This window comes from Marmota monax, unplaced genomic scaffold (genome assembly GCF_021218885.2).
Source record: "Marmota monax isolate L192 unplaced genomic scaffold, Marmota_monax_Labrador192_F-V1.1 WCK01_AAM20220418_F8-fsc00116, whole genome shotgun sequence".
Classification (NCBI taxonomy): Eukaryota; Metazoa; Chordata; class Mammalia; order Rodentia; family Sciuridae; genus Marmota; species Marmota monax.
In genome coordinates, this window is record NW_026695220.1 from 6,332,195 (window position 1) to 6,356,374 (window position 24,180).

At 33.2% G+C, this 24,180-nt stretch overlaps 1 pseudogene; it reads right to left on the reverse strand.

Moving 5' to 3' along the window:
• Positions 1-11,756: 11,756 nt before the first annotated feature.
• On the reverse strand, positions 11,757-13,349 carry LOC124085090 (heterogeneous nuclear ribonucleoprotein K-like; annotated as a pseudogene).
• Positions 13,350-24,180: the final 10,831 nt, after the last annotated feature.

Sequence of the window (24,180 nt, forward strand, 5' to 3'; positions counted from 1 at the left end):
AATACATTGCAGGATCTGAAAGGAATTTCAGTTGGAAACTCAGGTCCCAGGAGCTAAGTGTAGCCAAGTGCTTCTTAGGCATATTTTTGTTCCTAGCTTAGGGTTACTCTTCAAAGGTCATCACCCTTTCTCTGACCCTTACAACCATAAAAAATAATAGCCTTTTTTGTGGGCTCCCTCAGTGGTAAGCTGACTCTCACATCTGTGCTGATGCCCCCACTGTGTGCCATCCCACTGGAGGAAATGCAAGTGCTGGTGAGAATGGCACTTCTTGTGCTTCAGCCTCTTATTTATACCATCACAGTGATACAAGGTGTGATTTTTACTTTCATTTTGGCTTGATGTCTTAAAGCTGCTCTGCAACTAAGATGTCTCAAGCTTAGCTGAGTTCCAGGCAAAATCATGTCTTCGCCCTGCCATTGTCTTTATCTCCAGCTTACATAGTTGTAATAAGTCAATTAATACATTCAAAATGACTTACCTTGGTCTACATACCCTGATGATCTGGGTCTTATTTTACTCTCTTAGTTTGTTGTACATTATCTACCCCCTTGGTAATCAATCTCTAACCAAACAGGCCTTATTTCTATATGTGAAATGGACAGATATTTTTTTTTCAATCATCACTGCACTGCTTCTTCTTCCCCAGCATGCTATTCCCTGTGTTCTCAAACGCTAGGATCTTTTCATTTCTATAACAAAAAGACATGAGAAGAACTATGTACAGGAGGAAGAGATTATTTGTAGCTCATGTTTCAGAGTTTTCAGTCCACAAATGACTGACTCTATTACTCTGGGCCTGAGATGAAGAGGATCATCATAGTGGAAAGGCATAGCAGAGGAAAGCAACAGGATATTGCACTAAGGAAGCAGAGAGAGCTCCACTCACCAGGGACAAAATGCACACCCCAAAGGCACACCTCCTGTGATTTACCTGCCTACACTTACAACCCAGTTAATCCACATTAGTGGATTAAGCTGCTTATTAGGTTACATCTCAAAACATAATTATTTTTTGCTTCTGAACATTGTTGCATTGTACCACACATAAGATTCTGGGGGACACTACATGTCCAAACAATAACATTTGGCCCCTGACTCCCAAAAATCTCACATTCATTTTTTCATAATGCAAAACACATGTATTTCATTCCCAAGAATTCATAGTCTTAAGATTTTTAGCATTGTCCAAAATTTCAAGTCCAAATCTGTCATGAGCCTTTCATGGGTTGTGAGCTATACACATTTGAGTGTATGAGAGGACTTTTCTAGCCTTATGCTCTTTGGGGGCTGTTCCATGCATGTGTGCCTTTTCTCTCGCTCTGCCTGTGATCCCACACAGCACCTGAGATGGGCATGACTTGCCAAATGTCAGTCAATCTGCTTACCACAAGACATCAGCAAGCAAGACTCCACCCTCTGAAACTCAATTCCTTGCCTTGTTTGTGTGGAACTTTCTATCAAATATCTTTCCCCTAAATAAATAGAGGGTTTGGGGGTGTGCTCTCTCTCTCTCTCTTGTCTCTTGTCTCCCTTGCTCCAAATGCCTTCCAGCATTAGAACTGACACCAAATTTCTCAGAGCCCTGAATGCTGTGATGAATTAAAATTTTCTTCACCAGGTAAATAGGCCCATCACCTTTAAATTCAACCTCACTAATGTTCTTAGGACATGGGCAAGATATTGTCAACTTCTTTGCAAGAACATAACACAGATGTCTCTATTCTAATTTACAATAGCCTCCTCCTCTGAAACCTCATCAGCCCTATTTTAACTGTCTACACTCCTACAGTCATTCTGGTCTTCTCGGGCCCCACCAGAATTGTCCATTAAACTCTGCTTCCAGCATTTCAATTTTTTCAGCTCTCATCTCTAAACTCCTAAAAATTCCTCCCACAAACTCCAAGAAATCTCCAAAAGCTTCTGAACCTAATGGTAAGATTAGCCACTGTGAAAACCCTTTCTTGTCCATACCAATTTCTCCTTTAGTTAGCTTTTTGTCACTGTGACCAAAATATCTGAGGGGGAAAAAATGTAAAGGAGGAAAACTTTATTTGCAGTTTACAGTTTCAGAGGTCTCAGTCTATAGATGCCTGACTCCATTGCTGTGGGCATGAAGTTAGGCAGCACATCAAGATGAATTGGCATGGAAGAGGAAAACAACCAAAGGCATCTCAACAAAGAAACAGAAAGAGTTTTCCTTACCAATGACAAAATATATACCCAAAAGGCACACCCCCAGAAACCTACCTCTTCCAGACAAATCAGACCTGCTTATGCTCACCACCCAGTTAATCCATATCAATAGATTAAGCCATTGATTATTTTATACCTTTCACAACCTAATCATTTTGCCTCTGAACATTCTTGTACTGTGTCACATATGAGCTTGTGGGGGACACTACATATCTAAACCATAATAGTTATTTAGGTGACACAGTATTGATTTTTCAGAGTGTTTTTCACTCTCATAAGAAAATCAGCTGATACCCATTTCTTCTCTTCACATTTATGGTCTTTCTTTACAGGGCTCTGTACTGCATAGGACAAGTGCCTGCAAAATAATATATGCACAATTAATACTTGTTTTGAATGCATTTATGAGTAAATAAATGACTAAAATGAGAAACAATATTGGTTTTGTATGTTGTGATTTTATTTGTTAAATTGCTTTAGACTATTTTCCAAATCATCAAATGTGCTTCAAATGTATGTTTTGGTTAATTTATCACTTTTTGCTTTATCATATACATCCCAATTTAGTTACCATTGTCTTTTGAGTGGTTATTTTATGTCTCCAAATATATTTTAGCAATAACAAAAATGCTATTTCAATGTCCCTGATCATAATTTTGGCATAGCAACATATAGGGATTAAGGCCATCAAGTTTAAGTTAATATTTTTGAATTAAAGTTGTAATTCTGAAATTTATCTAACCTAATAAATATTGAAAAAGTTTCATTTTTTATGTCTCTTTTATTATTAACTATACTGAAAGTAATAGGCTCATAGATTAATAAAATTACATATAAAATTAAATATCAGAATACCTAGCATATAATAAATATTAAATACTTTATTTCTCATTTTATACAATTGATTTACATAACTTAAAGAAGAAAATTTACTGGCTCAAAGGGAACAAATATTTAAGGTTGTTGATGTGTTAATAAAATATGCTGCACAATGCTTTACACTTTTTCTTGTGTTAGTGGTACTTGCAGTGGAGGTTTCTGATGTTTAGTTCTAGTCCATTTTAGTATCTGGTATTGTCTTGACCTTTTGGCTGTTGAGCAGGGCCATGCAATTAGTTCCAGCTAGTTTGTTCTGGTACAGGGGACTTGTATTACTTCCAGGCCATAGCATTTAATTGCCTGTGATTGTCTCTTCATCTCTCTCCTCATTTTCTAACAAGATAAACCATGAACTATTGTATTGAGATGTCAAAGATTGTGTAGAATAACTGAGAGGAAAAATAGGTCCCTGTCCCTTCCTTTCCTGGATTAGACATGGTCAGGAAGTAAACTGAAATCCTGATTCTGTTGCTGCTTGTTAATTCAGCATAACTTGGTCCCCCAAGGTTTCTACAGATATTTTGTTGCACTATTGTAATTTCCAGGTACTTCAGAGAGATAGAAGAGAGAAACAAATGACCAATAGGTTCTAATCCTATCTAATTTACACTAAAATATTTTGTGAATTGGTATTTGCAGATAAATTTGGATATTTTCAGAGATATTAAATAAATGTAAGATCTTAATATATTCCATTTATATTTATTGCAATAAAAGTGCAGCAATAAACATATGTAATACAAACATATACATAATATATACTTTTACTTAAAAAATTCCATTTTTTATTTTGTCTTTTTAAATTACATCCATATTTCACATCAATTTTAAGAATTTAATTGCATACAAGTCATTTGTATCCCACTTAAGTTGAAACTTCTTTAAAATTTATCATTTGGCTTTTAATTTTGTGGCAGTCAATTAATATAAAGATTTCTTTAACACTTAAATCAAAAGATTTTTGTTTTTGTTTTATTTTTCACAAGTCATTGTTTCACAGGAAAAAACCACAAACTGCAAAATTGTAATGTTTTAAAGCTCCTAGAGACTTGAAAATCAGAAACATATTTATTCATATTTTAGTCAGACTGAAAGACCCAACTAGAATAACTGTAAAAGTGGAAAGGTTTATTTGAGGACTCACAGTTTCAGAGGTCTTAGTCCATAGAAGGCCGGCTCCATTCCTCAGATTTTGAGGTAAGTCAAAATATTATGGTGGAAGGGTGTAGCAAAGGAAAGCAGCTCACATGGTGATCAAGAATCAGAGAGAGAGAGAGAGAGACTCAGCTTGCCTGATACAAATATGTACCCAAAGCCACACTCCAATTCTTATCTCCTCTAGCCACCCTCTATCACTTCAGTTACCACTAAGTTAATCCCTATCGTGGGATTAAATCACTGATTGGGTTAAGATTTTTACAACCCATTCATTTCCCCTCTAAACCTTCTTTCATTGTCTCACACATGAGCTTTTTGGGCACACCTCACAGCCAAACCTTAACAATTCATAATTTCTAAAGAATTACCATGATTTTAATTACAAGCTATTTTTGTATTCATTTGGATGAAGCTATTCTGTGGCAACAACAACAACAACAAAATTCTTGAAATATCAATGTCTTTATAAATAAAATTCTGACTCTACTGAAGTACCTAATAGTACATGAATGAATAAAGGCAATGTGGTAGATATTCACAAAGAAATTCTATTTAGCCATAAGAAAACAATATTCTGCCACTTGTGGAAACATATAGAAACCCTTATGACATTATTTAACTGAAAAAAAGACAAACAGAAACAAACAAACTATGTGATTTACTGATATTTGCAATCTATAAAAGTTGATTCTGCAGATATAGAGAGTAAATTGTGGTACTAGATCCTGGAGAGGTATCAGGGAGGAGTTATGGAGATGTTGGACAAATGTTAAAATTTTTCAGTTAGATATGATATATAAGTTTAAGATATCATTTGTACAAGACGATGACTATAGTAAATAATAGCATATTTCATTTTTCAAAAATCTAAGACTATAGAATTTGTGTTCTCATCACAAAATGATAAATATGTGAGTTGAGAAGTTAACTAGCTCAATTTAGCCATTCCAGAATGTATAGACATTTTAAAACATTATGTGATTGATAAAAATATTCAATTTTGGCTGGCTGCAGTGTCACATTCCTGTAAACCAGCAGCTTGGAAGGTTGAGGCAGGAGGATTGGAGGTTCAAAAACCTTAGCAAATTGGCAAGATCCTGTCTCAAAACTAAAAGTTAAAGAAAGGATGGGGATGTGGGTCAGTGTTTAAGCACCCCTGGGATCAATTCCTGATACCAAAACAAGCAAGCAAGCAAACAACCAAACAAACAAAAATTTTTAAAAATGTTTACTTTATCTTCGCATCTAAAAAATAGAAATAAAGATTAAAATGTTGTACTTTTCATTTTTTATATGTTTTACTTTGGATTCCAAGTGTTATAATTTAGATACAAGGTATTCTCTAAGAACTCATGTATAAGATAATGCAGGAAATTTTAGAGGTAAAATGAATGAGTTATGAGAGTCTTAACCTAAGCAATGCATTAATCCCTTAACAAGGATAACTGTAGGCAAGTAGGGTGTGGCTGGAGGAGCTAGATTACTGGTGAGAGCTCTCTGCTTCCTGGTGTGATGTCCTGAGCCACTTTCCACTGCCATACCCTACCAACATGTTTTGCCCCATCTCCAGCCAGGGGTAATAGAGTCAGCTAGCTCTTTATGTACTGAGTCCTCTGAAATCATGAGCCCCAGAATATTTTTTTTCCCTCCTCTAATTGTTGTTGTTAGGTCTTTTGGTCAGAGCAGCGAAAAAGCTAACTAAAATACAAAGTTTAGCCAGGTCTTTCACATCTGTGCACAGAAGATAAGAGGGCTGGAGGGTTGTACATCAGCTCTGAAATGTTTCAGCCTTAAAGAGACATAATATGTCTTGTAAAAGAGGCTAAAAATACAGGTACAGTGTGGTAAGTGACTGTGTTACTATATTTTTGATAATAAAATAATGCATGTTACTTTATAAATATCAGAAGAAATAAGTAAAACTTAAAAAAATAAACTTTAATACCAATTTTTTTACACGTAATAAAGTTTAAATCAATTTTACCAGAATACTCTTCATTAAATAGCAACTATTTGCTTAAGCCTATAATATACACATATCTATAATATATCTATGAGTTATGTAATGTTAGACTTAGATATTATGTTAATTTCAAAACACAGAAAAACATAGAAGTATAGAAGGATTAAGAGATAATTGAAAGAAGTTTTAATGTCTTTCTTCATTACCATTAAAGCATAGAGAGATATTCTAAGGACTGTTATTTTTATGAATATGAAATGTGAAAAGGCAGAATGTTGGGGACAGTTTCTATTCACAAGGAAAGAATTGATACTGATCAAGTAAAGGCAATATTGCTTGCTGTCTCACATGCCCAATTAAGAAAGGTATTAAACTAATTTCTTATATTTATGACTCTATGACTAGAGGTAAAAGTAATTTTTTAATTCTATTTTTTAGTTGTAGTTAGACACAATACCTTTATTTTATTTATTTATTTATTTATTTTTATGTGGTGCTGAGGATTGAACACAGGGCCTCGCATGTGCTAGGCGAGCACTCTACCGCCGAGCCACAACCCCACCCCCAGGTAGAAGTAACTTTTTAAAAATGAGTCAAACAGTCACTACATTTTGGGTCCATAAGTATAATTCAGAAACCTGAATGTAAACCAAAATCGTGGTGGAATAGCTATAATAGAGCTAGAGATTCAGGACAGACTCATCTTGTTTCTGGAATGAAAACAATGTTACAGCATTTCTACTTTTCTCTATTCTTTCAAGTGTTAGATAAGGCTCTCAGTGTATAAGAATGAAGGCTGTAATTCCAAAAGACCCACCTGGAAGCTTTAAGAAACTTTGCATCCATTCACTTCTATATTCAGTTGCTTCCAGAAAATAGCAACAGGTTTCTTTTTCATTTTCCACTTATCTCCAAAGGATTCACAACTTGAGATTCTAACCCAGAACCATATATATCAGTCATCATTCTGTTAGTCTTAACAAATACCTGAGATAAATAAACTGAAAAAAAAGAAAATGTTTATTTTGGCTCCCAGTTTTGAAGGTTTCAGTCCATGACCAATTGATCTTGTTGCTTTGGGTCTGTGGAGAGCTAACCCATTGTGGCAGGAAGCATGTACTGAAGCAAACTATTCAAACTATTACTTACTGCCATCATATTCAATACTATATTCAACATGTACCAGACTCTGTTAAGGTCTGTAAACAAGTCAGGATGGCGCCTGGAAAATGTTAGAGTCTGTAAACAAGTCTGGATGGCGCCTGGCATTTTGCCAGAGGGAGTGGTTTGTGAAGTAATGCCAGCGAGCCATGAAGTGTGGAGATTCCTTATTGGTTGTATCGAGTTTATGTTAATTAGATAAGCTGTGTGGAATATATAAATACCTCTGTTGTCCTACAATAAACTGCTCCTACTCCTGCTGTATCAATCTACACAAGTTGCTCGTCACCAACTGGTTATTTTGCTGCAGCCGGACTGCGGCAAGACTCTTTAAACACATCTTCTTCTAAACACCATGTTAGGGTCAGAGAGAAATAAAAACACGGAATTCCCACTATCCCCTTCAAAGTCATGCCTCCAATGATCTAAAACCTTCTTCTAGGTCTCCTTCTTAACAGTTCACCACCTCCTGATAGCACCAACCTGAGAACTAAGCCCTTAACATACACAGTCCTTTGGGAACAGTTAAGATCCAAACTACAGCAGCAGTGACCGTTCTGTAAAAAAAGTATATAAAATTGTTAAAAAAAAAAAAAAAAAAAAACATGGCAGGCTTTGCTAAGTTAAGACAGTATCAAAGAAACACCATGTTAGAGTCGGTGGAAAACTGTGTTGAACAATAATATGTTCGCAAAGTCTGCTTAGCAGATTTTTAATTTTTTTTTTTCTGATTCCCTTGGCATAGCTGCTTCTGTGAATGTTTTCTGTAGAAGAATATGGAGGGCCCAAGAAGTCTGTCAAGGAAAACTGCCCTACTTGCTCAGGTTTACAAACATTTCTCTTTTGAAGGTCTAATTTTTTATTCCACTTTAGCCTAATTGCTTTCCTCTCTTTTGATTCATAAAAAGTCCAGAGTAAATAATTACATTATTACATTATCATTTTTTAAAACATATGCACTTATTCTTCTAAAACTACATTTTGAAAATAGACACCTCATTTCTAAATAATGATAAATAAGTAAATAGTTTATGTCTCTCTGCATAATTTTTTTTTATTCCATTATATAGAAAAGAATAAATTTGGGATAGATTACATGATTACATTTTGAAATACAAAAATTAACTTTAATACTCATCTCAATAGGAGGGCTACTAACTTTCTCAGTCCTAATTCATGGTTGCTTAAAATTTCAACTTGACTTTCCATTATAAAAAAAATGCTGCTGTGAATACTTATTACCCCAAAGACACTGAACACCACAAAATGGAAAATATGTAAATAGGTAACATTAAAGAAGCCAAACAAAGTACTCAAAGATTTCAGTGCCCATATACACTATAAGAAAAATATTCAAATTAATTTTCTCCCCAGGAACATAATAAAATATACTATTTAAAACATAAAATGATGGTGAAAAGAATGCAATCCCTGTTTATGGTCAAAACTGTCATTATGGAAAATGTAATGAGCCTTCAAGAATATATTAAGGGGAATGTAAATGCATCACTGTTTACAGAGTGACATAATTAACCTGTTCAACAAGTGGACCATATATAAATTTTATGGCTTCCCTTTTATAAGAATCCATTTGTATGCACTCCCTATTAAGTTTATCAGAGAAAAAAATTCCATCGTAAAATATTCTCAAATTATCTATGAACTTTATATAGATATTTTGAAAAGCATTTTTTATAAACCAACCATAGTATATAAATGAGTTCTATTGCTTGATTTTTATTTTTTTGGATTGGCTCCATGCAGACCATAAAATACCAAAGAGATCTTATTCCTTTTAATAAATTATCTGAATTCCACATCAATGACTTAGAATTAAATTCAGACATCTGCTTTCTTAAAGTCAAACACAGGATATTATTGAAAACATCTTAAAATACTCCATTAAAAAATAGATTATGCTTTTTGATCCTTTGCCACTATATCAGCTCAGCTGTAACTTGCTTGTAGGAAAAAAAAATCTCAGAGAATATGTACCCTTATGAATATCATAAAAACCTTTTTAAAGGTCATATAAAGTAGTTAAATTAAGTAATGACCACAAAAGTTAATTCTCCCTGCCAATCATACTGTATTTTTCCAGTGCATTATTTTCTAACTCTTCTTAAACATGATTTCATGTACTTTTGCCTCTCTGACCAAATGCCTAATAATTACACTCCAGCATTCACTCCCAGTGCATTCTTACTACTCCCTAAGGACCTGAAGCAATAAGAAGAGAACTTATATGAATTACTGCCGTCACATTCAATACTATATTCAACATGTACCAGACTCTTTAACCATATCTTCTTCCTGCTGTTCTGTTTCTCTAAGGAAACTGCACTAAATCTTATCCTGTTAACAACTTGAAAAGTCATCATTCCAGCAATTTTGTCAACTCCTAGGAACATCAACAACTTTTTTCTCTTTTCTGGATAATTTCTATGAGCATATACATATTTTGTAATGTTGTACACACAGATCTCAATTGTTCCTTTTGATACTGGCCAATTTTTCTCCTCCCCAGTTTCTAGCAACACTTCTCCCATGAGTATGGAGGGAATATAATTTGTCTCCTACTAATGAGTACCATTTTTTAAAACACCCAATCAGACTTGTGCCTCCTCTATGGTGTAAAGTGTTCCAAAAATATGATATCCATAATCCAATGGTCAAATCTGGAGTATTTAAAGTATTTATGGTGCTTTATTTTTCTTTACTGATTTACTTAACAGAAAAAAGTTTTCACTGCTATTGACAATATTTTATTCTTTAGAGTTACAGAGTAGCATTTTCTTCTAAATTTCCTCTTGCTTTTCTGTTTCTGAATCAATCAACAATTAAGCAATTCCCTCCTTTGTATCATATCTCATGATAATTTTATTCAATTACTTTCTTTATAAAATATTGCTAATGCTGATTATTATTAAGATAAAAGTTGAACAAATTATGATCAACTTGCACTTTAGAATACAAACTTATGAAAACAAGATGATAAACTACATAGTTATTATATTGAATTTTAAAACAACATGTATTCATGCTCAACTATTTAGATCAAATAAAATATATCAAAATTTTTCCCATGTTATAAAATATTATTTAATAAAATCTTCTGTTATGATTCAGTCTTATGCACTCAATATAATCTACAAGCTGTAATGTAATAGTGAAGAATGTAAACCTTTGTTTCATTCTGTGTGATTTTATCTTAGTTACCTTCCAAATGCTTTCCAGTTCTAAAAAATGTGTTCAACATATCTTTCCCAAACTCTATTATTAACATCTTGGTGATAAATATAGTTCTTTGAGATGGAAAATACTTAGAATTTCTAGTTTACAAATTGGCATGGTGCAAGATTTTTTTATGTGTATTTCCTTACATAGCATTACACTTTATTTACATAATTAATATTATCCTTAAGAAAAAGATTAATTCTCCCTGGTAGAATTTCCCTGGTAGAATGTGTAGCCTGACTTTTTTCTTTATTGTTATTAGCATGGTGTGTCTTTCTACTTATCTTTACCTTTTGAACTTATAAAAATATAGTTTTATCACAAAAATTGGTTTCTTGTAAAAAACATAAGGTGCAGTTTATTTTTTTAATTTACTCTGACAACTATGTTTTAAGGTTTGTATAATATGTAACTATATATATATATATATATATATATATATATATATATATATATATATATTATATATAGTAATACATTCTTTATATGCAATATTTATATATTATACATATGATACTATATTATGTATGTGTATTATATAATATATATTATATAATATACATATATATATTATATATATATATTTTTTTTAAGGTTTATATACCATTCACAGAAAATGTGATTACTGATAGCTAGATTAATAACTTCCATATTATTAGATGTGTTTATTTGTTCTGTCATTCTTTTTCTATCCTTTCATATTATGTCTTCTTTGATTTAATTATTATTATTATTTTTTAGGTTCACTAAATTTATTTTAAAAATCATAAAACGTTTCTTACAAAAGAGCATTACATTCTGCACACTGCTCTGAACAGATGCCAGGGACATGTGGACTATTGTTACTTTCCTCCCTGTCCCAACCCCAAAATGTTTACAGTGACCACAAAGCAAGGTACTCACAATAATTACATGGGGGGATTTTTTAAACCACCAAAAATGAACAAAAAATAAAATTCACTCACTCTGTGGATGTTTCAAAATTTCAATATTAGTTTTTGCATGCCCTCCCCCCTCCCCATCCCTGTTTGTAAGGAACTAAAACATTACATCTGGTGAACACATCTGGTGTTCTGCACTACACCTCAAATGCAGAAAACCTATGAAGCAGAGGAATGTTTGGCCTTTTAAACAGAAGCAGATTAAAAAAAAAAAAAAAGATGCAGGACTCCTTCAATTCTTCACTAGTCTTAGAAAAACTTTCCAGAATACTGCTTCACACTATAAAAAAGAAAAAAAAATCTTGCATTAGAGTCCTTCAACATCTGCATACTGCTTCACACTGTTCTGCAGCAAATACTGTGCATTCTGTATCTGGTCCTGTATTCCTGTAATGGCAATGATCCGATCTTTGGATCCTTCTAAAGGCTCATCAATTTTGATTGAGGCTCAGGACTCATGACGGATTTGCTTAATCCACTGACCACCTTTGCCAATAATAAATCCAGCCAAATCTTTGGGAAAAGTTACTTGTGTTGTAATAATAGGTACCAAGATCACCATATAAGCCACGACCCCTGCATAGGAATAATCATATCCAGAGCCACACTGTGGTTCATAAACCATCTGCCATTCTGATGGGCTCCATGTATCTATTGCAGAGTCCCAAGTTTCATCAGCGCTGAAACTAACCATGCCATCATAAGGATTTCCAGGTCTTCCTCTTCTGTCATAGGCCATTAAATCTCCTCCCCTGGGTGCTAGTGGTGGAGAAAGAGGAAGATTCCGAGCTCTGCTCCCACCCCGGCCACCTTGACCAGGAGGAAAGGGTGGGAGTCCTCCACGAGGGCTCATATTATCATAGTCTCTTCTAGAGGGAGGCATGGAACGCCCACCCCTACCAGGTGGCATTCTGTCGAAACCACCCCTTCCTCACATGGGAAATCCCACTGGACGTCCACGGCAGTCATCAAACATCATTGTAAAACCACCATAATCGTATGTTTCATCATAAAAATTAGGATCATAAGGCTATGCATGTCCTTTGATGGGAGACTCAGATATAAGATCAAGGATGATCTTTATGCACTCACTCTACCACCCTATCAAGCTTTCCGCCAATAAGAATGAGCAACCAATTAAAATAAATAAATTAATTAATTAATTAATTAATTAAAAAAAAAAAAAAAAGAATGACTCTGTCAGTGGAATGAGGGCAGAATTCCTGGGAAAGCTTGATTGTTGTCTGAGTGTTCTCTTGAAGTTCTTTGATTTTAGCACCTTTGTCCCCAATAATTCCTCCTACCAGACTGATGAATCAACAGTCTCAACTCTTAGTCAAAGTCTCTTCCTTTATAGTAATGGTAATTTAAGCATTGCACAGCATCAGATTCCAGGGGGAGCTGGCTGGTTGCAGTGGGTGATGGCAATTGCAGGCCCTCTTCCAAGGTAGGGATGATTTTCTTCAGAATTTCTCCAATTGTTTCAATATCAGCACTGATACTCAATATGCGCTCAGGGCCGCTGCTGTCTGGGACTGAAACACTGGCATTATAGTCTGTCCGGAGAGCCTTAATATTCTTGCTTCCTTTCCCAATCACTGCCGCAGATTCTTGATCGGAAGCAGAATTCGTAATTCAACCATCTCATCTGTGTTTCTAGATCTTATAAACGCTTGCTCCTCTACCATATTTTCTGCAGGGCGCTTACCAAATTCACCACTGGTTTCGGTGTTGGGGAAGGTTTCCTCTGGCTGTTCAGTTTCCATTTTCTTGTATTAAATGGACACACCAGTCGTGCGAATTTGCCGTCCCCTCACAGCTGCGCTGCCTCAGAGGGTCACAGCTAGACAGATTAAATCCCCTCGATTTAATTATTTTTATGATCCATTTTTATATTACATCTTCAGCATATCCATCTTATATCTGTATACATTTTAACTTTTTTTTAGTTTTTGTCCTCAAATTTTCCAATATGCATTTACATTTAATCTAAATTTATCTTCATCTTAAAATAATAGCAATAGGGCTTTTCACATACACTACCATTGTCTTGTACAGGTGTGTTTCAGTTCCTCCTTCCAGGCACTTAGGAAAATGCGGTCAGCAATCTTACTTATGTCATGTGATATAATCACCCAATAGATTTGTTATTACTAGTAATTTACAAACAGTTATGTGTTAGATTGAATATGAATAAGAAATTAAATATTATGTTACTTCTCTAATTTTTCCCTTTTTATTGTAGATCTGAATGTCTTCTCTGTATCATTTTTCTTCTCCCTGAAAAACTTATTTCTACTCTTTTAGGGCCTGAGAAAGTTTTGCTTGTTGCTGTCATTGTTGTTAAAGTCAAGTTTCTAGTTTTATGGCTCTAGTGAATCTCTTCTAGGTTAAAAAAAAAAAAAAAAAATAGATCTTGCATTGGAATCTAGATTTATTTGTCTTTCACATTTTATTGATGCATTCTTTGTAGTGTAACTTAAATTTACTGAGGCAATCAAAGGCAATTAATTTTAGTTTATTCAGGTTTTATTGATCGTTATGATGGAAGTGACTACTTTTAAATTCTTTTCATATTGGATCTGAAAGTAGAAGTCACAATAGTATTCCAAATATTTCTTCTAACAATCCATTACTTTTTAAGAGGAGATTTTGCCTATAAGAAGTATATTTCCCAGTGAAATTATAATGTTCAGATAACTATCTTTGGACATTTCCTTATTTTATTGAAAAATGAAAAACTTAACTGTTGGTAGCTTCCCATATTACTAAGTCTTCATTGTATGTTTCTTACTTACTTGTGGAGAATCTCCTATATTTATATTTATTCATGCTCTGATGAGTCTTAGCACATTTCTAGTTTATTCAAATTGTAGGTTAGTGAAATAATGAATTTTAAAGTGCTTGCACTCTGAAAAAATCTATGCGGCAATAGATTAGAAGCATAAAATAGAATGAGGAGAATTGTGTCATGTTCCACTGGGAGATATATCTTTCCCTTCAGCAGCACATTAGAAATGCATGTTTTAGAAATGGAGGCAGCCTACACTGTACTTTCCTCCCACAAGACACATTTTTCAGCCTTGAGCAGAATTTTATTCTGGGTAGATATTTTTGTGTGTGTGTTGGAAAAGCTCACGAGTTTAATCTATTTAGTATTATTCTTTGTACTAGGAGAAATTGGCACGTTGAATTTAAATGGCATTGAAAAAAATAAACCACCTACTTTCCAAAAATGTTTTACTTAGTTAAGAGATGTCATATTTCTCTCTGTATTGCCAGTTTTTTTAATTAAAATTTAAAAATAAGTTCAATGTATAACTAGATTATCTATAAAATCTGAGGGTTAAATGCTAAATATGAAGTATATTGCCAGATTGAAATTTTCAATATATATAAGTGCATTTTTCATTTTAAATTATAAAATATAAGTATTATTTTTTTTCCACTTTTGAAATATTCAGTGATCTTTTAGTTAGCAATATTAATGCACACTTTCTTTTCTGAATCAGGCAAGACAACATATGTGAAGAAGTATCTGAAAAAATTCTCATTTATGAATTATGTGAATTGGTACAAAAAATGTTTTACCATGTGTTTTGCTCATTGTAGACCCTTGACAAGAAGAAAAATAGTTACACATATTAAATTATATTAACTAATTTATTTATAATTTAATGCATTTAAGATGTTATATTTATTTGGATGAACTCCATTTTTCATTATTTTCTATGTATTGAAACTTGCTTAAAGTGCTTAAAAATGCAACTTATTTAGGCAGAAATAATGATCTTGAATTATCAATACTAGACTCCAGTCTTAAGCTTTTTCTTAATTTTATGAAGAAATCTCAAATACAGAGCTACTGTGAAACCACCTTAACACTCCAGATTCCAAGAAGAGAGAAGTTATACATCAGGAGACAATTCAGACAATCAGAGACAATCAGAAAATACATAGGTAACACAAATGAACTTCCTCAATATACTATTAATATTTGTGTCCCTGGGATTGAATCACTACATGAAGCTTGGAAGGGTTTAATCAATTTAGTGTTGAAATAAGAGTTCCTTGAGATGTACTATTCCCCAAAGTAAAAAGAATGCTTTGGCATTCAGGACTCCAAAAATACCATGGTAAAAATAAAAGTGATTATTGAAATGATGAAACTTGAAATTATTCTAAATGATTATTTTAGAAATACAGGAGAATTTCTTTCCTCATTAAAATATACCACTGCAGGAAAATTATTGTTTTAAATGATATTTGATTATTATTATTATTATTATTTTTGTGGTGCTGGGGATTGAACTCATGGCCTTGTGCATGTGAGGCAAGCACTCTACTAACTGAGCTATATCCCCATCCCTTGACTATCATTTTTATTTAGTTAATTTTATGTGTATATTTCTATTCTTATTATTGCAAATATAAACTAGTAAATTTCAGTACATTTCTGAAAAAATACTCAAAAGTGAAGCTATTGTTATATCTCTTAGAAAAGATAGTATCAAATCTATAGTGGAATTAATTATTTGAGAAGATTACAAGGGAACAATTACTGATACAAGAATTTTGATTCTTACATTATAATGATAATTTTCCTTTTATAAAATTAGGTTGCCACATAAGAAGCAAGCTTGAAACCAGACTTCTCAAAATTTTTTGACAAATTTTATCAGTGGTATTATGGAATAATTAGAACTATGGTTCATATTGCTCCCAAGAAGAATAAAAATCTATTTTAAAATACAAGGGCCTAAAAGAAGGATTCTTTCATTACAAATTATTGAATCTAAACATTCTACCTTTCTGAGCATAAAACATATCACTTTCTTTTCTAGTATAGTTTCTTATAAATCATAACTAGTTATCATGTAACAGATTAAATCTAAATGAGTGACACTAATCTGGGTATATATGATCACCACTCATTTTTTTTCTTGGAAACAAGAATGATTATTATGAAGGTGGAAAAAAATTGTGAATTATAAACCCAATAGATATTGTGCAAGATGGTATTAGAGATGGTGATTTTCTAGACTAGTGTTGTTTTAATGGTGAAAACATTTTGAGAAGTAGTCACACTCCATTGAATGTTTGGCTGCTAATTGCAGAAGTCTTGTATGAGAAATATAGGATGTGAAACAAAATGGGGCAAAAGAAGATTTTGAAGAAATTTGGTCTTTTTAAATATCCAAAGTGCTGATATTTATTAATGAGATGAAGAACAACAGCAAAAGACATATTTTGGGAGTGAAAACCCGGAATAAAATTTGGGCCATGCTGCTTTAAATCTTTCTCTATGACAGGAAAAAAAAATCCCCTCTGGGGTGGAGTTCAACAGTTGGGCAGTGAGTAGGACACAGGTCTGGCAATGCCGGAGTGGAGCAGGATGAGAGAGCTGTGTCTCAATACATCTTGGTAGGTGAGATGAAAAGCAACAATAAAAATGTTGCAAAATTGTAAATAACTCACCAAGCTATGCAAACATCCTATAGAAAACTTTTTATTAGATATGTGTAGTAGAACATAGAAGTCTGGAGATAAAGAGTATAGCTTGGAAAATTTTGAAAACCAGGGAAAAAGAAACCAAGCAATAGTTTGGGAACTGCTGGGAGGTTTTTAGAATGAAAGAATAAACCTATTTTAACAAAGAGAGATGTATTCCAAAAAGAACTGGGAGTTAACCACCGTGTAACCATCAGGCAAACTTCCCTAACCTTCATAGGTTACAGAATTGTAGGCTAAATGTTATTTTGTGTACATTTTTTGCTTCATTAAAATTTAAATTCTTGAATGGCAAGGACAGACATTTTTTCTTCACTTGTAGTTGGACAAGATACTTTTATTTATTTTTATGTTCTGCTGATGATCAAACCCAGGACCTCACACATGCTAGGCAAATTCTCTATCTCTGAGCCAAAACTCCAGCCCAAGGACAGTCTTTTTATGATAGTGTTATTAAATGCAAATTGTATAGTACTTTCTAAATGAACAATTAATAAATATTTTGGAAAAAAAGAGAAGCTCTGCATTTTTAAATTGCTTTATTTACTAACTTAATCATTTTAATTGACTTAAAATTTTAGGGGAATTTGAAGATGCCAAAATCAATTACTTGATTCAGTTTTCTTTAGTTTAAATATTGTTACTTAATTATTATACTCTTTAATAAGTAAAAATATGAAAACATATTTAATACAATGGATAGAACCATGGTAGCATTTAGAGCTGCTTGCAAATTTATATTCTCCTTCTAGGTACTGTCTTGGATTTGAGTCAAGCCATGTGACTTATACTGTTAAAGTATTTTAAGAAGTTTTTTTTTTTTTTTTTTTCATATCTAGGGCAGCATATTCAATTGATAATTCAATTTTTTTTCTTTTCCTTCTACTACATCAACAAGCACTTTCCATTACAGCAACTGTGCAAACAGCCCAAGTCCTACAGTAAGCTCAACAGAGATATTGAAGTCACCTTAGAACTTGCAGCAAAAATGAAAAAGAACAAAAAAATACAGAATAAATGTATTAATGGTTTAAAGTTACAGAGTTTTTGGTCAAATATCCCAAATATGTACTATATACACAGAAAGTATGTGGTAAGGAAGAAAAGAAAAAATAGGATTAGAATGTTCTACTTTTTGCAATATACATTTACAGAGAGGACAAAAAATTCAGGAAAAAGGCAAAACTGGTGAAAGATTTTTGAGGTCATTTACTTTGAAGAAGGACTTTTTATGGCCACAGCTTCACCTCTAAGAGAAACTTCCGTCCCCCTCTGGAAAACTGGAACAGTGTTCACCACGTGGGTGACAAAAGGAGCCACACTTCTGGCAGTGTGAGAGGGGAAAAGGAAGATGAAAGGACTGCATTGCATAGTATACATAGGTAGAGGAGGTGAAAAGCCATCTAAAATGTTGCAGTATCCTAAGTAACTCAGCAAGCTATGCAAACACACTGAAATTGATGGGTATTTTCAAGACAGTGATGAGAGGTGGCTTTGTGGCTACCTACAGGACTAGATTCTGCCTCTTCCCCTTCAATTCTTCAGCATTCTATAACAAACACAAGGGTAGCAAAATCTCTCCTCTGTAGGCAGTATGTGTGGGGGCAGGATTATCTGCCAACTCTATGTAAAAAGCATAAGAGTATAAGCAATTCAACGTAATGTTCATGCATTACTGAATCTGACTATGGTAACTTGAGATTCCTAACTGCTCTGTTTATTTATGAAGCAAATATATAATATAGTTGATTCCTATTTGCAGTTCTCCAAAACAAATTGAAACATTACATCACAATATCAAGGATAGTAATACTGGTTGAAATTTTTATGCCTTTTAAAGTTTATAAAACTTTGTTATAAATATTATCTAATTTTCACAATATCCTTCTAAGACGATAGTATTGCTTTGTTTAATTTAATAGGTAATAGACTAGATGTACATGTGTTTTCATTTAAAAGAAGAAAGTGAACAATGAACAGAAGTTTTTACAAATCGAAGTTTATTCAGTATTATAATGTAATATCTTCAACTAAAACTATGATGTATGTGGAAGCAGCTTCATAACAGGGAACTACTATGATCAACAAGAACCTAGTAGATGTGATGAAACGACGTAGTTCTCATATACAAGTCTGTATTAGAGGGGTTGCATAATTTATATTTAAAGGAATATAAATAGATTTGCATAGCTTGAAGAAGCCACAGTGAAAAAGAAAGACTCTTTTCAAGCTTCCTTTTTCCCTTGTACCTCACAGTTACCTTTCTTAGTTCATAGGAAAATGTTGCTATTCCTGTTGCTTTAGTAGGTAGGACCCAGGACCCAGAACACTTTGTATTGGAATCAGAACACATGAATAGAATTCTTTTGCCCTCTGCTTCTGAGGACAGAATTTGGGAAGGCATCTTTCCTTCTTTCAGTCTTCTTACTCAGTAACTCAGGATCTCAAGGGAAAGAAGATGCAGGGTTATTTTGGACATCAGTCATCAGCATTCACAAATGAAATCAAGGCCTTCCTTAAGCCTGACATCTAAACTTTGTTCTCTACACATTGAGGATGCTTATGCATTGAGCAGCTGTGTGAATGTTCAGTTGTTGAAATTGTACTGCATGCCTAATTCTGTTACTAGCTCATTTTAGTATAGTTGCCAGAGTTTAGAACCCCAAGGGAAAATGGAATAATGATAAAATATGAGCTCCAACTCTCTACCTTGAACTTTGCATATATTATTTTTATGGACTTAGTTTCTTAACTTAAGAACTCCTAAGTCCTATTCATATAGTTAAATTAATATTATATTGAAATCTGACTGAAATAGGACAAAAAAGTGCTTTATGTTTCCCCAAGAATTTATTTCATTTAACTTATCCCTTTACTGATATTTAGGTAGCTTTATCCTAAATATCTTTCATAGGAAGTGATGAAATGTTTCCCACTTCAGTAAGTTATAATTCTATTTGAATTACTAGTTTACCATAGAAGGAGTTGATTCCCAATATACTTTTCTAAAAGTAGATTTACTAAAGAGTCAAGTAACTGGGCTAATTAAGATTCTTACACTAGAAACTAAATGAAATATTTAGCTGTTGGGGGTTTTTAGCCCCTGTCTCCTCCTGACCAGCAGGAGAAGCGGGAAAAGCACACCCCGACCAAGAGGAGCCAAGAAAGGTAAAGATCGACTGGCCGCCCACACACCCAGCCCTCCCTCCAGGGAGGACAATCAGACATGCCAGGGAGAACAGTCAAAGCAGGATCTTGTTTAATAAGGAAGTACACACAGCTTATATATTGCACAGGAGCCAATCAGAATAAAGGTCAGAGGAGTGGAGCAAGTTCATGTGTACACCCATCCCATAGTCTGTAAGGGAAGGCACAAGCTGTCCACGAGGGCAGAATAGTCCTGGACGTATCCTGAGGTGGTCCTCCTCCTCTGTCACGGCCCACAGCACTGCCTCCTGGCTGATCGCCAGGAGCTGTCCCAGCTACATGTGCAGCCTCAAGACCAGGAAGCAGGCAGCCACGCCTTACATTTAGCAACAATGAAATCCCACCAAATAAGGAATTTTCATAGTGAATTTATATAAAAAGAACATAAAGCACTAGTAGTATTCATATTCAAAGACATATCAATTATTTTTACAAAAAGAATCCCCTTGTTTTTCTAAATATAAATCATGGTAAATTTTCATGGAAATTAAATATAAATATGATATGAATTAGATGAGCCATAAGGATACTAAAGATAATTTCTCTTATGCAGAAAAACAAAAAGTTGTTTGGAGGAAAAATCTATATATTAAAAAATATAGTGGGGCTGAGGTTGTGGCTCAGTGGCAGAGCACTTACCTAGCATGTGTGAGGCACTGGGTTTGGTCCTCATCACCACATATAAATAAATTAAAAATAAAGGTACATCACCAACTAAAAATATTTTTTTTAAAACAAGTATAGTGATACTGAGATGTCTTCTAGCATTTTTCTCATAGATTATCTCAATTACCTAAATTATATTTGTTTAAATATGCAACCACCCTTATACAGATATCGGTAAAACATTAAAAAATGCTTATCTAACAATGGTATTAACAGTAACTTCTGGAAAGAGACAGCAAATACAAAATCTAAAAATTAATTAAATTTGAAAAATTATGATGATTTTTAGATAAATCATGATTCAATTGCCTTGTGGAAATGTATATGGTCTTTGAAGATATTTTTTTCATCATAACTATAATAATAAGCAAATTGTTAAAAAATATTAAAAACATAATATGTACTCTTCTACTGCTTTTTAAAAATATGTGAGTACTTTTACCCTAGTTCAACCAATTTAACCTTTTGCCTAGTGAGATATTACAATCAGATATAAGAAAAATAGACATTGGACATAATATTTAGCTAATGACATTCAAAGTTTTGCTGCAAAAATTCTAGGCTATATTCTTGGGTAATGCTGTCTAAAATATGCTGTCTTCCTATTTTAGTTTGGTGTGTTGTGCCATAAGGTTATACATAATAGAAATATTTAGACAGGCAAAAGAAAAAGGAAATTCTTCTCCCCTTCTAAATTTATAGCAGAATGGAGGAGAAATATACAGAAGAAACAGTTTGGTTTTCTCTGTCTTCTCTGGGTTTCAGATTGAGGAGAAGGTGTTACCAAGCCTAAGGCAGCACAGAGTAAACTAGCCCCTGATTTAGGAATAATATGTATAAAATGTCCTGTTCAAATATGATCAGGACAGGTGGAGGGTAAGAAGAAAAGAGGGAGAGACACAGGGGTCGGGGGGGGGGGGCAGAGAGGGGAAGAGAGAGAAAGAGGGAGAGAAATTGAGGAGGAGCAAGTATGTGGTGTTCATGAGAGAGAGATCTTGAGAAATCAAGAATGAACTCCGAAGCTTTCTTTGTTCTTTCCTACTTTTGGGTGACATGGCCATACTCAAATAGAGAAAAAATTGTGGCAGGTTCTACTATGATGAGATTTCTTAATAAGATTCAAGTTTAGAGGGGTATCACTGGGTGAGGGAGCTGAATGAGAGACAGCAAGACCCAGGATCTACATGCAATAAAGTCTGCAGGAAAACAGAAGGTGCATAGGAAAGCTGGTCAAAGCATTTTAGAATTTTTACTGAGTTTAATAATGAATAATCAATTTACCAGTTGGTAATGTTGGATCAGAGGCCACCAGGTTTCTACATGAAGGAACCATGATCTTAATGATCCAAACATTTATTTGATCTGAATTTTTAAATTAATCACCCTCCATGCTTATTTAATCACATTTTTTTTGATTAATACCATTTTAGCTATTGAGTTCCAGTACTTTTTTTTCTCCTACAGCTATCTTTTTTACCCTTAACCCCTGGTATTTACCATTCTGTCCAGTTTTTCTATAATTTTCATTTCTTTAGATTCCACTTGTGAGTGACTTGTGTGGTTTTTGTTTGTCTGTGCCTGAATTGTTTCACATAATAATATATCTTCCAGATTCATACATTATTTTTGCAAATAAAAGAATTCATTTCATGGGAGTGCTGTGTTGTATTCCATTTCATATATATATATATATATATATATATATATATATATATATATATTACATTTTCTTTTATCTATTCATCTTCTTCGGAACAATTAATTTTATTCCATATTGTGGCTGTGTGAATAGTGCTGTAGGGAACACAGAATTCTGTATTCAGGTACCTTTTTGGCATTCTGATTACATTTCCTTTGCTGTGTAGCTAGTACTGAGATTCCTGAATTAGACTATTTTTAATTTTTTTTTTTTTTTTTTTTTTTAGGAAATCTCACCTCTTTTAAAAACTAGAAAATAATATGATTAGTTCTTCTAAGTTTTCCTTACTAATGGAAATGAGCATTCTCAATTGAAAATAACAGAAGGGGTGAACAACCTTTGAAACCATTAAAAAATGTTTGTCACCCTTAATATCTTGGATCTTTTCCATCTATGTCTAGTCTTATATTTTAAAAAGTAAAGATGCAAGAAAAAAATTAGTGATGAGCACTATATTCACAGCAGCCTTAAACCTGAATTGTCTTCATGTTCATTGCCTCTTTTTCCTGGTAATTCTACTTTTACAATCATTTCAAAATTACATTTAGAAGGCTCTTTTTTTTTTTTTGTAACCAGTGTTTCATTCTTTGTATTGCTTCCTTTTTCCTCTCTTATTATTAAGATAATTATATTATATTATATTATATTATATTATATTATATTATATTATATTATATTATATATCATAATGTTGTTTCTAAGTTTAAGGAGTAAGTATCAACATCGATAGATTGGCAAAAAATAAATAAAATGTCCAAACATAATAATTAATATTTGAATGAATGTCTACCTAGTTCCCGTACTTATCTCCATGAAGTTTTATGACACATAAAATATGTACGCATGTTTTATGAGTAGGCTTAATATTCCATCATATCCATGCATTTTTTTTCAGGTAAATTCTGAAGATCTTATTCATAGAGATATTTTGTTCAAATTAAAGTTTTCAAAAAAAGAAAATTGAGAACCACACAGTAGAATCTCTGATATATAATTCTCTTTGGAAAAAAAATAATTTTAGCACAGCACTGATATGCTTGACTTAGTACAGAGCATTCTTTTTAATTTAAAAACTAATAAAGTTTTCCTGTTCTTAAGGTTTTTATATAATGCCATATAGTGTGTGAATTAATCCATGAAGTTCTTTGTATGGAAGAGAAAGTTTTGTAAGTTCTCCCCACCTTTCCAGTAAGGAGATAAACACTGAGATGCTCTTTTTCAAATTCAGGGCTTTTTACCCGCCAAAATCATGTTTCATAGCTGATCATTTTGTTTTTCTGCTTCTGCAAAGTGACAAAGAAAAATGAGTATTGGATTAAAGAAATCCCCTGTAACAGAATGGCTTATTTGTGTAACTGATTAGAAGCATGAAAAATAGATAAACTAAGAATTTAGGAAGGCAAAATAGACCTCTTACAATTGAAGTAGAAATACCTAATAAGAAAAACTATGCAGAAAATTTTAAATTTCTATAAACTAAAGAACTAGGTAGTAGAGCCAGGGAGACAAAACATGACTAGAAAAAATCTGATCCACAATAATTGAAATAAAGGATTAAATCT